We start from the raw sequence: 7,951 nt of genomic DNA on the forward strand, positions 1-7,951 counted from the left end.
GCTGCCACTGCATAACGGTGTGTCGATCGCTGCAGTCGAGCCTCGCGGTTCAATTACCTCTTTACGCCGCACCACGAGGCTCGCCGAGCGCCTGCGTATTTAAGCGTTGGTACACGCCTGCGGATAAATGGGCAAGTGTAACGGCATCGAACCTTCTTTTTCTTCACTCGAGCCCTTTTTCGAGCTCAATCGGATGTATCTGGTGCACGTATGTACCTTCTGTAAATATAACGAGGCTCTCGCGCACACAATTATCGCGTGCACAATTATCCCGCGCTCGCGCACGATGCATTTGTATAATGGGAGCGTTAGTATAGGTATGTATGTATACAGCACAAGAGAAAAAGTGAAGTTTTGATTCGCGAGCACGAACGGCTGCTGCTGCTGCGCTCGTCGAGGACGCGACTTGAAATATTCGCAGCTTGGCCTTTCCAAGCCTTTATACCCTGCTTGCACCGTAACGTAATAACGCGCGCAACATAATATAGACTGCTCGCTTGGTGCTTGCACAGCAGCCGAGCAATTTTTTTCCAGCGAAGGTCTACTAATACACGCGCTGGGATGATTGGATATACATCAACTGTATACCATACGTATAGAAATGCATTTACTTCGTGTAGTGTATGGGCTTAGTTGGAGCGAAGGTTGATTCCATAACGACGTTGTATATACAGTGGCAGTAGTAGATCACGTTTTTTGTTCAACGCACTCGATCTTTTTTCCATTTACCATGATACAAAATCAATTAAAAGCTCTCCTCCCTCGGATGAAAAAAATGTTGGCTTGCTGCCATCGCGCCTCTTTTCAATATCATAATCATATAGTGCTAGCAAATCATGCATAGAGAAGAGTCTATCGATCCTCATTAAGTTGGGACCAATACCTCGTCTCAACAGCGTTTTGGCCACCTCCTGCATGTTTTTTGGTACCAAAGAGCCAAAAGTACAGTGGTGGATCAAGTAATTTTTTCTCGTGGCAGTTATGATCCTGCCCAAGCTTGACGAATTACATGATGACGTCCATCAAAACGTACCAAAAGGCCTTGTAAAAGTGATTAAAGCCAAACTCGTCGATGTAATTTACGTCGAATCTATCGTTTAATTTACTATGTACTGTATGTACTGCAGAGGTACGACGTCGTAGATCCGAATCTGGCCAACATTATAGAATTGACACCTTTGCACATTGTTTGCATGAAAGCTGAAGGAGAATATAATTTGGTGAACCTATTCTTGTAGAAAAGACGCAGTCCGAATTTAGCCAGAAATAGCGGATCTACTTGTCCGCGCATTATTTGCGAAACAGACAATCCTATCTTAACTAATGCAATATTTGAGCAAACTGACCCCTATACATGAAATTTGTAAGAGGAAAGAATATGGTAGCTTGGTAGAGCTATTCCTTAAGATTATAAAAATCAAAATCTAACGATGCAGTTGACACCAAAGACAGCTTTTATCGGAAACCGATATACTTGGCCGTAGAAGTGAGCCCTTCAAACTCGATTGAGTATCTGTTGGAAAACGATACCGAGTATCTAAATATAAAACAAGAAAATACGTTAATTTAGTTGTACATTTTCACACATACCAGCTATACTGCAATAGTTGCAATAAAAGAATTTTGTAATTAGTGAAACCAGTAATGCTTTTGAGTTATTTGTACCAAGCACGTCCAATTTCAATGTTAGCATCATTCACTGATTGACTCAAATAGAAACTTATCATTAAAACAATTACAATCCTTCTAGAGAAACCCCCTAACAAAATATTTATAAACCCTTTTCTTATTTGTTCCATAACTTGAAAAAAATTTAATCCAAAAAATTGAAATGCTACGAATCGTTAGAAAAGCAAATTATTACCGAGGCAAAGAATACTTGCAAAGCAACGTACGGCTGTTGCTCGTACATGGCCTATGTCTGTACGCATAATAAAGCCTGTATCATATACGAAGTCATTTGGTTATGGGTAGCGGACCGATTAATAACAAATGCTATAATATACGTGTATCACGTGCCGCGTGCAAGACTGTCTGTACTTAGGCAGTAAAGAGACCTCGGAACGATAAACACATTCATATGGGCCGCGGTACGATTTGTAAAAGTAAACACTCTTACGGCATGATAATAAGTAACGAGCATATGAGCGAACTGTAGATATGTGTATATAATTATGCACGATCGCGCCAGTCACGCCCGCACTTTGTAATATATAATACGTTCGCTCTTTAATCCGTGCGTTCGCCCCGTTGGCATTCACGCTGCAAGTAGACTACGAGCTGCGGTGTACGCCACGACTCAAACGCGAGTAATTAACTCGTATAGCAACGATTAAATTTCTTCCAAAATATCGCGAATAATAATCCTAGAAGGCTCCGAAGAGTCTTACTTATAGAATACGAGAGATTACGATGGAAAAAAAAAGTTACGAGCAACACACGCGACATTGTCGTGCCTATACGAAGCGCGCAGCACTGCGGCTGCTGGTAATAATTCCATGTACAATTATGGCGAGATTTTTTGCCTCGCGATGCAGCCGCTGCTGCTGGATTCGTACGTATACACGGTATACACTCATGTAATACACAATTAGACCCTTTCGCTCGTGCGGTGACCCGTAAAGCTACATCATCTTCGTGCGCGCTTGTATACACGAGCGACTGCAGCAGCAGCAGCGGCTGTACACACTAATTCTCTTGAGCAACTATTGGCTTCGCGTATACTCCACTCTGTGTGCATGTACGCGAAGTGTATATTCAGCGAGCTGCACGCGCAAAGTCTAATCTAGAAGCGTTGAAAGTGAAAGGACTCGATAGATCTATACGTTCGCGCGGTGCGGCTCGCTCTACTGCTACTAGGATATATATATAGGAGGAAAACGCGAGCAAAAAGACGCTTTCAAAGTCCTCCGCGCACCGATCTATAATACTATATATATATGCTATGTGCCCCGCGCGTCTGGATATTAAATTTACGCGTCGATTTATTTTTATCTGCGTGGACTCGCGTGTGCGGGGGTAGTATACGCGCACGGGCACGTGCAGCGCGCTAAATTGCGACGCGTCGTGTATATAGCACATACGGACGCGAGAAACGCACTTGCGTACGTAGCCACGCCCTTATATCATACGCCTGCATAGCTATGCACTACTAGCCAAGATCGAACGATCGCGCATAGCAATAGTACGCATAGTAGGCCCGTATACTTAATCGAGGTAGTTTAGGCCTCGGTTTTTCTTCGCTCCGTCTTAGTAGGTCTAACTCGAGGCCTATAGAGACAGGTGCAACTTTGAATCGAGTATTGTAGCGCGGAAATCGGATCGTAGGTCGTCGTCGCGTCAACGATTCGCGTCAACCGATCGCGCGTCAAAATCTATAGCCGCAGTTATGAGCGCGCATTATATCATGAAGCGCAGCTGTATATGCTTCGCATGAGTACTGAGAATGCCTTTGATACATGACCATGATCTTGATACGCAAGATCGCAGGCCATTTTTTACGGGCCCCGACACTTAAGAATGTGCGTACACGTTAAATCGAAGCGAAACGTGAAAAAAATCGTCGTGAATCATCGCGCACGGGCAGAAGCGACGAGCCGATACGTGTCGGTGTATTATCCGCGTCTCCAATGTTATAATAAATGACCGCGACGTTGCGATATGTTAATCATTTTTTTTCTGTTTTTTTTTTTTTTTTTTTTTTTTTTTTTTTTTTTTTGTGAAACTTGCGAGTTTCACTTCTCTGCATATGTACGCACGAGCACAGAGCTCAAAGGTGCCAAAACACTCTCGTTCGGATCGTGATTATATAGCTCAAACAGATACTTCTTTGGCGACTTTGTTTTGCATCACACTTTTTAATAGATCAAAACCAAGTCATTCTTTCAAATATGTATATCCCATTACTCGAGATGTTTTCATTTCTTCTTTTCCTTTTCGTCAATATCTGCCATAAATATGAGTAAAGCTTGGACTGCAGCTCTTGGAATTACATCACGCGTATATAACACGCATAAAACGAGGTGCAAATTCAGGGAATGCACTCGCGACTTTTCACCGAATTTCACTCGCTTTATGTATGCTGTACGACTTATGTAATTGTGCGCCGCGATCGCAAGCACATATACACGACGTATAATGCATATACGTGCATATAGTACAACGCGCCAGATCTGTGGCCCACGGGACTTGGGTCTTAATTTCTTTTCTTATACTCGCTGCCGCTGTTCCTTTTTTTTTCATTCGCGTTTATTTCGTCCGCGCACGCAGGCAGCGCACGACGGGTTGTGACTCGCGAGTCGAAATGAAAATTGCTCGCGCGCGCCCGATGCAACAAGTCGATATGGAGTTGAAATTTTTCGGACACTCGTTTTGGCCGCGCTTATTTAAATGATCGTGTATCGCGCACTTACACGCGAATGGAAGATTTTGGTAAGCAGCTGTAGCGGTGGTGTATTTTGTAGCCCGCGAGTACATTATAATATTGGAGTGCACGCGCCAACTGCATGCGACGATGGCTTCATTTTCGAATGTAATCAAGAGACTTTGCGCACTTATTTTTCTCTCCCTCTCTTTATCTCCTATATAGTATAAAGTTCCACGCTGATAAATCATCGGGAGCATCGTGATTTCGTCTGACTATACATTTTTCATGGTCCATTTATAACCAAAGACTAATTGCAGTTGGACTTTGTTGCATCACTGCAGCGGTGTGGCGGCTCTTTTTTTCTTTTTTTTAACCAACTTTCGACCGGTATGCCACAAATATCTACGCAACTGTACCGCACTAGCCCCGATAAAACGACACAAGGATAACTTAGAGAGAAAAAAAAGCCATAAAAGTTGCAATTCTGGCAATAAGTCGCTGCACGCGCGTAGGTGCGTTAACCGCGGCTCGCAAAATTTAGCCAGTTCCAGTCGAGTTTATTCCCGCGTCCTTTATTGGGCATTCCTCCGGTGGCTGCTGCGATAATAATCGCTGTCGCGCTATATGAATGCATAAAATTACTCTTGTATATATAGATATCCAGTTTTGTCCAGCTGCAGTCGACGAAATTCGCCGTCGTGTCACGGGCTTATTTTTAAAACGCCGCACAGACTCGGAATTCGCTCGGCGGCTCCATGTCCGAGTATAAAACGCAATGTCTATTTTGCTGCTGCTGCTGCTGCTGCTGCCGCCGTTTGCTGTTCGTGCAGCGACTGACAAAAAACTCGACATCAATTGAAAATGTTGGAAAGAACATAAACGCGCGCACGCGTGTGTGAGTGTGCTGCATACCGGTAATACCGCATACTTGGGCAGCCACATTTATGTATCACATATGATACTTTGTCTCTCGGAGGACTACCGGTCGACGATATATATGTACGCGCCGAGTGTATAATAAAACGAATCAGTCTTTGTGTTTCATGTACTTATATTCCGTAGAACATAAAAAAGAAAAAAAGCAGTATACACGCGCGCATCACCGTTGAGATTCCCGAAGGTCCGAAAAAAGGAGTAGTCGTATATTCACTAGTACGTCTAAAAACCGCGACTAGACGAGTCAAGAGCATTGTCTACGTACGCAAATATTTGCCATAGGAAGAGCGCACGCGGCCTGAAAGGAGACGTTCTTCTTCCGCTTTGTTATGGCTCGAGCTCGACTAATACACAGCTCGTACAAAACGTGGTGTATATAGGCTTACAGCTATCTAAGAGAGCCCCGGCGCTTACGAGCGACCGACTCCAATTTCGTTTGTTTCACCGAGAAAGTTTTTACTCGGTGGTGCATAAGTAGGTATATGAGTACATAGATATACGTACACAAAGGTATCATAATCTGCGTACGGCAGCCACTTTTATTTACTTTTCCTTTTCACTTTTGACAGCTGATAATCTTTGTATAAATAAGAAGACGTTGACCGTTTTGGAGAGTCTTCTTTCATTCGAACGCAAGTGGATTACGCTTTGAACGATCGATATACAGCTACTTCGGCTGCAATAATCCTCGTTATTATTGGACGCTTATTGGTCGCGTGGATAAAGTCGAGCCGAGCTGATTCAGTCAACACCGCCGCGTGTTTTTTGCCTCTTTTGCGATCCGATCCGCAGCTTAAAAGCATACCGAGTATATAAACGCACGTTGAGCATAATTGCAGAGATGTACCGTTTACGTATTCGCCTCGCGCGCGCCGCCACGGCTAAGCGTGTAACAGCGAGAGTTCATTGTACACGTTGTTATTTGCATGTAACGCCGTCTTTTTTTTTTCCTCTTTCTCTCGCGATTCGGTATGTGCACGCCGTACAACGTATAGCGCGTTATACTCGCGAACGTCTGTACTTGTCTAGGCATGATGTATTGCATAGCGAGTAGGCTAGCTCACGAGTAATTAGGATTGACAGTTAAAAAGGTCGTTTTTTTGTCGCGAGCTCAACTCAGACTCGAGCTTAGAAACATAGAAAGTCGACGAGTGAAAATTTCTTCCTCAAATCCCTCCACCGTACGTATATTATCAAGTCCAAACGTACCAAAGTACATTTGGGTACATTTCTTTTTTTCAATGCCGTCCGCGCCTAAGTGTAAGTGCACGCAATCGCATTCGCGTCGATAAATCCATTGTCTCGAGTCGAGCGCGCGTACATGCGCAGCCAATTCTCGCTTGCGCACTTGCGCGCGCGAGCTGCCGAGCAGCGATTAGTTTTGCGCAATTGTGCATAATCACGATACATACATTGTATCGATGAACTTCCCCCGCGCGTCAAAGATGGACTATCTCTATTTTTTTCTCCTTCTGGCCGAACATCTGCGCGCGCTATAATAGCCCCCATAATAAAATTTTCCTCGTTTCCCGATACGCGCCGATATGCGTACGCGTTCGTTTTGCCCGCGCCTCCTCGCGAGCTCGCTCTGTATTTCCTAGTACTATGTCTTGTATTAAAGCACGAGTGGAAATCAACGCGCGTGGATATAGTAAGAGTATTATATTTTGCGGGCAAAAATTATCGATTCGAAATGAAACGAAATGAAATATATACGTACGATACGAGGGAGCATTATTATTATATAGGCATGGACGCGCCATAGTTGCGCGGCTGAAATTTATTAATGTCGTTTGTTACAAGCTAATATCACGAGCGCTGTACATCGAAGAAAAGAAAAAAGACTTTCTATAACAACTTTATGCTCTCTGCCTATGTTGCCTACAAACATATAAGCAATGCGTTTCGCCGCGTGCGTTTATGTACGTATATATTATCGTATACGAGGCATTACGTGACTCGATAATTTTACCCTTGCCTGCGTTAACGCGCCTGTCTGCGTGCGTACTCGGCTGCTCTACTTTTCGCTTTCATGGACCCGCTCTTACTGTGCCACACATTTATAATACAATTTAACGCACAATAATGTATGCACGTGTGACTCTCTGCGGTCTATACCACTAATGTAAGAATCGCCAGCGATGGGCGATACTAATTTTACTTTATTCCAATTCATCCAATATTCAATTAAAAAGGAAGACACGTACTCGGATATCGTTTTGATTTCTACGAAACGAGCTTGCGGGAAGCTGCGCGCACGAGATCATTTCGGAGTTTCGCGAGTGAGAGCTGCTGCTGCTGCTGCGCCTATATACACATCGCCCGCAACATAACGCCGCGCGAGAGCTGAGATATTATTATAATTAGGTCTACGCACGTACATACGTACATTTGCAGTTTTACACGAGCCTCGCCGAGAATTCGCACAGGTTATTCCGAAAGGAAAAGTTCTAGCCGATAACGTAAAATGTATAATATATGAAAATAGTAAATCGGTGCGAAATGTTGTAAATGTATTATATTATACACGTATGTTAGGCCCTCGCGTGAATCGCGAGTCGAACTTTTGAACGCTCGAGAGACTCGACACCGAATTTCGTAATGCGCCATACATAAGGCATACGCTTATATTATCTCTATACGTGGAAA

This window comes from Trichogramma pretiosum, unplaced genomic scaffold, assembly GCF_000599845.2.
Source record: "Trichogramma pretiosum strain Unisexual culture from Peru unplaced genomic scaffold, Tpre_2.0 scaffold3, whole genome shotgun sequence".
NCBI lineage: Eukaryota > Metazoa > Arthropoda > Insecta > Hymenoptera > Trichogrammatidae > Trichogramma > Trichogramma pretiosum.